A 5,617-nucleotide genomic window follows, 5' to 3' on the forward strand; every position below is an offset into this window, starting at 1 on the left:
GTGAGGCTTCAGTGGCACGCACAACAGCCAATTCTTTTTTTTTTTTTTTTTTTTTGAGATGGAGTTTCGCTCTTTTCACCCAGGCTGGAGTAGTGGTGCAATCTTGGCTCACTGCAACCTCCACCTCTCAGATTCAAGTCATTCTCTTGCCTCAGCCTCCTGAGTAGCTGGGGCTACAGACATGCGCCACTACACCCGGCTAATTTTTGTATTTTTAGTAGAGATGGGGTTTCACCATGTTGGCCAGGCTGAGTCTCGAACTTTTGACCTCAGGTGATCCACCCACCTCGGCCTCCCGAAGTGCTGGGATTACAAGGCATAAGCTACCACACCTGGCCCGCAGCAGCCAATTCTAGAAACTAATCCTTAGTTCCCTATGACGACGTAGCCTATCAAGACCCATCTGTATGGGCTCACCCCTGCCTTCCTAAGCCCCTCCTTCCCCTATGTCCTCCTCCTCCACAGCCCCTCCTCCTCGGCCTCCTCACCTGTCCCAGGACACCCCTGCCCTGCTCCCTCCCCTCAACCCCCTTTTCTGGTCTCCCCGCCTCCCACCCCACATTGGCATGCCCGAGGCTCAGTCCCCAGCTCCGTGCCTCCCTCTGCATCCACCTACTCTGTGATCTGTCCCTCTCTGGCACTGCAGACACAGTGTGGGTGCTATCAGGTCCAGACTCACACGTCCAACCTGGGCCTTGCTGGCTGGAATCAGAATCCCAGCCACTTTGGGGTGATGATCTGTGGCCGACTGCCACTGCTACTACTTGAGACCATCACTACAACAGTTACTACTGTTACTGCCTGAGGCTGTCATTACAGCAGTTACTACTGTTACTGTTTGAGACCGACATTACAAGACCAATGTAGAAATGATAACAAAAGACAAAAGTAACTATATTAAGGAAAGGCTAGCATGGGGAAGAAGAAGAGAGAAGAAGAGAAGGGCTCTCTGCTTATACTAAGCAAAGGCACGGCCTGAGCTTTTACAGCACTTCGTATTTATTGGGTAACAAGAGCAAGAAGGAGGAGGTAATGATTGGTCAGGTGCTTAATTGATCACAGGTTCATATTGTTACTAACAGGCTTCAATTATGCCTAATCATAAGAAACATTTGTGCGGCCTCCAACATCTCCTTCTTTTTGTTTTTAAATTAATTGAGCAAGGCAATTGCAGAGTGTGCAGCCCTTAATTGCCAGTTGGTGATCCAGCTTCATTTTTCTTAGCCCTTATTCAAAATGGAGTCACTCTGGTTTGAATGCTTCTTACATATTTCCCTCTTCCCTTTTACAAGAGGACCCTTAATCCTAAGGGTTGCAGAAAGATGAATGTCCATATTCTGCAACTTCTTCATACTGAACAGGGGCGAAGATACTCCTGCCTATTAGGTTCTCTTGTATTCAGGGTAGAGAGGAGCTCAGTCAGAAAGCACGGGTCCATTAAGCATCGATTGTACCTCTGAGTTCCAGCACAAGGTAAAAAAACCTGATGCTCCAGCAGTTTCTCGGCTTCCTGTGTGGTTTTCTTGATCTGTCCCCCATGTCATGGGGGTTGGTGTCAGCATGACTCCAGTCAGACCTCGTTCTGTTTTCGCATTCAGATTCAACTGGCTCATGGCTTGTACTGGGAGAACCAGGCCTGTAGTTGGAATCCATGGGTCCCTCCAGTCTCCCTTTCCATGATCGCACACATCTTGAGGGCACCCACATGGTTTGTTCATCTCTTGCAAAAACACAAGCATACTCTCTACCCCACATTAGTAAATCTACAAAAGCAAAGGTTTTTGTGGCTGTAGCCAGGAGGCATGCCATTGCTGAAGCATCTGTAACTCCGCTTCTGCCTCTTTAGCCAATTGCCACGGGGTAAAACTTTCCACTGATAACGAAAGACAGGCTCTTTCTGATTAACAGAAGACACAGAAAAAGCAAATGGAGGCTTATCCTTCTCATAAACAATCCTCAAGATCTATTACCACAAGAGACCAGTCTCTTGCTCCTGTATCCATAAGCCCACAAAACTTCCTTTCTTAAATCTACACTGCACAATTGGGTCTATGAGATGCTATGGGTTGTGATAAATTTCTCTCCTAAATGTACCTCCCCAATCCCTGACCTCCTCACTTCTTCTTACTTAGAGAAGAGTACAATTTACAGGAAATAAGCAACAACTGAGCAATACACTTTCCTGGTTCAAAAACCCAAAGATCTTGTGACATTACCACTACCTGAATTTCTCCTTCACAATCAAAAATCAATAACTCCTGGACCTGTAAGTTAAGACAGCCTTTACCAAAATCAGTCCCATGTATATTGTTAGCAAAGGCCCCCAAATACCAACGGGAATCTTAGCGAGTTTGTTTCTTTCAATTAACATAATTTTTTCTCTAGGAGATCTAATCCTGCGTTTCCAGGTGTTCCTGAGGAGAGGGAATCAATGTGCCTCTGGAAACCCACCCCTGAAACACAGTTGTGGCCTGGACAGGGAATGCCCTCATAGTTTGAAGTGCCCGGGTCCAGGTCCCCTTTTCGCTTCCCGTGCTATTTTGATGAAATTTTGAGTGGCATTGATTAGCCCAATGATTTCCTTTATTGCAATGAGGGCAAAGTCCTGGTGTTTTTTCTTTTGAGAGGGGAATTGTGCTATAAGCTCCCTTCTGCCCAGAGGTCTGGCGGTGTTCTTTTTTGAAACATCCAATTTTTCTACACTTGACATTGTGTAATTGACATTGTGGACCTCCCAAGTAGAAAGCAATTAAGCACCCTCAGTAGAACAAAGGTTAGTCTTAAGACCACGTGATTAAACAAATTAGTTAGATAAACTCCCTACACTCCTTTGTTTCTACTCTAATTTATTTAACTAAAGGTAAGGGGATTAGGCTGCCTTCAGTCAGATTTATTACCAAAGTTATGCAAACTCTCAGGCCTTCCAAGAAGGTTTGTGGCTATTATAACTAAAATTTTTCCCACCAGCCTGACTGAACCCCCATATCCCCCCACTTTTTTATTTTCTGCATCAGGTCTTTTGCATTGGAGAGCGCAGATGTGTGCAGCAACAGGTTTGTCAGGCATGGCAGTCATTGCTCTTATTCCAGCTTTGCATCCTAGAATTAGCAAATAACATAAAACAATCATGAGTACGATTAGCAACATTCAGTTCCAGTCAAAGAGTGACCCCCAGGAGCAGGGATCTAACCAGGAGAGATGATTTTACATACCCTTCCATATGGCTGTTTGTTGGGTGTGTAGACCTATGGTGTGAAGGGATTCTAAAATTTTTGTTTTAAGTTGCTTTACGTCTGCTGTTAAATTGTCACGAAAGGTTCCCCAGAGGTGTTGTTTCATCTCATCCCAACTAGGTATAGATTGATTCCATGGTAGAGAAGTGACACAGATATGTTTATGCTCCCAGTCAGAGTTTAATTGCTGTCGGAATGCCAGTGCATCTTGTCGCACCTCCCCCCCCATATTCTAAAGCAGCCTCGTGGGCTTGCACACGTGCAAGAATTTTTTGATCTATACCTTGCTGTAAGAGAAGTTCATTAGACACATTTTTGGCCAGATTATCTACAAAGGCAGCTGTTTATAGTGACTCAGTAATAGATGCAACAGCAACGCGAGCAGTTGCCAGGATGACTATGACTGAAACTATAAAAGCCATACGTGTAACTATGAATCTTTTGTGTCTGACATGGGACAAGGTACGTTCTAAGGTGGCAAAGACAGAGGAACCTTGCTAACTGTGTGTCAGATTGACTAGTAGGAATGCCTCAGATTGTCTCCTTAATATCATGACACTAGTAATTTTTAAATTAGATATATTGTGGTGAAACATGAGGCAAACCAAGACTGTCCCTGCACCCGGGTCACAAACGTGGAGTTTTGAGGTGTAATGGAAATGTTAGTTCTCATAAGGAAAACATATGGATGGGTAGAGCAAATCAGGCACTGATCAGTGTGATTATGAATAAAGGTTATAGTATAGTTGTGACTGGAATTATGACATGTCCCATGCCAGGTGTTAAGGGAGGTGCTAAGATGTCCCAGGCGCCGTAAGATTCCTTGGGGTGGCATGGACTTCACTTAAGGTCTGGGATATCCCATCCCCCCATCGGCCCAAATTATAGGGGAACGAGACGTGGCTATGAAACTGTGATTGATGCTATGATGGATGAAGACATTAGTAAGGCTGCCCTACAATCGGCCATGGGGGCTCCAGTCTAAGATGTTATAATTGCCTAACTGCAGGCTATGGGCTTGTCTCCCGTGACAGACCTCCCAGCTAAAGTGGAATCCATTACTTTCCTGGCTTTGTTCTTTAGCACAGGACGGAATGTTTGGGAAAGTGGTATTGATTGCATTGCCCAGCTTGAGGCTTCCTGCAGCTAAGAATGCTAAGGCATTTCCTTTACCATGATGTAGCCATACTTGTTTTTGGGCAGGTACACAGTAAGGGTTAGATCCTTTATAACTTACATACAGTGGGAGGATAGTGAAGTGATATGTAGTGTTATCTGGCACCTTAGTCCAATGTGTGCCACTATTGCGGGACCTCACTGGGGGTAAATCTATTCCTCCTAACCAAGCAGTCACGTTATTATAGGCTGGGAAGGGAGTGTCTGCCCAGGTGACAGGGCAAAAGAAAGTTGGGTCTAAGACATGAGCCCAGTACAGTGTAGTAGCAGGAACAGGTTACAGACAAAGCGAGAGCATAAAAAGGATTAATACCTTATATGAGTTGCAGTGTACAACAGAAAACATAGCAAGAAACAAATTATCTGGAGTAAATGGTGTTTGCGTCCAGAGCAGGATTCGTTCAGCCTCCTGAGTTGTCCTCTTCAGCATCCCCGAGGTAACATGTGGGCCTCATGTCATCTGCGGAAGCCACATTGTCCGGGGCTGTGGGTCTTGCAGGGTTAACTCCTTTATTTCTGGTACCGGATTCGGTCCTAGCTACACCATGGTATGGTTTGATGCATCATGCTGGAATCCAAAGAGGACCTGAGGGGGTGTGGACACAAACATACCCTCTTCCCCATGATAATAATTCATTTGGACCACACCATTTATTACTGTTCACATCTTTCCATAAAACTGCAGGTTTTATGCCTTGAGAGGTTTTAGCAAAGTGCTTTTCTACAGCTGATTGAAATTTGTCATCTAAATTTTAAAAATTAGGGGTAAATAAGGCTTGTGCCAATAGTGTTGCAGGGTCTTTACCCATACTCCCCTTTTGTTTTTTGAGCGTATTTTTTTTTTTTTTTTTTTTTTTTTTTGAGACGGAGTCTCGCTGTGTCGCCCAGGCTGGAGTGCAGTGGCCGGATCTCAGCTCACTGCAAGCTCTGCCTCCCGGGTTTTTACGCCATTCTCCTGCCTCAGCCTCCCGAGTAGCCAGGACTACAGGCGCCCGCCACCTCGCCCGGCTAGTTTTTTGTATTTTTTAGTAGAGACGGGGTTTCACCGTGTTAGCCAGGATGGTCTCGAACTCCTGACCTCGTGATCCGCCCGTCTCGGCCTCCCGAAGTGCTGGGATTACAGGCTTGAGCCACCGCGCCCGGCCTTTGAGCGTATTTTTAACAGTAGAGTGTGCCCATTCTACTATTGCTTGTCTTTGGGGGTTATA

At 45.4% G+C, this 5,617-nt stretch overlaps 1 long non-coding RNA gene across 1 annotated transcript; it reads right to left on the minus strand.

The window, feature by feature from the left end:
* Positions 1-981: 981 nt before the first annotated feature.
* Positions 982-5,024, minus strand: LOC114669930 (uncharacterized). Its single transcript, XR_003719270.2, has 2 exons — positions 4,723-5,024; positions 982-3,098 (listed from the first exon to the last, which is right to left on the minus strand). It is a non-coding gene; the product is annotated as an uncharacterized LOC114669930 (long non-coding RNA).
* Positions 5,025-5,617: the final 593 nt, after the last annotated feature.

This window comes from Macaca mulatta, chromosome 9 (genome assembly GCF_049350105.2).
Source record: "Macaca mulatta isolate MMU2019108-1 chromosome 9, T2T-MMU8v2.0, whole genome shotgun sequence".
Lineage (NCBI taxonomy): Eukaryota > Metazoa > Chordata > Mammalia > Primates > Cercopithecidae > Macaca > Macaca mulatta.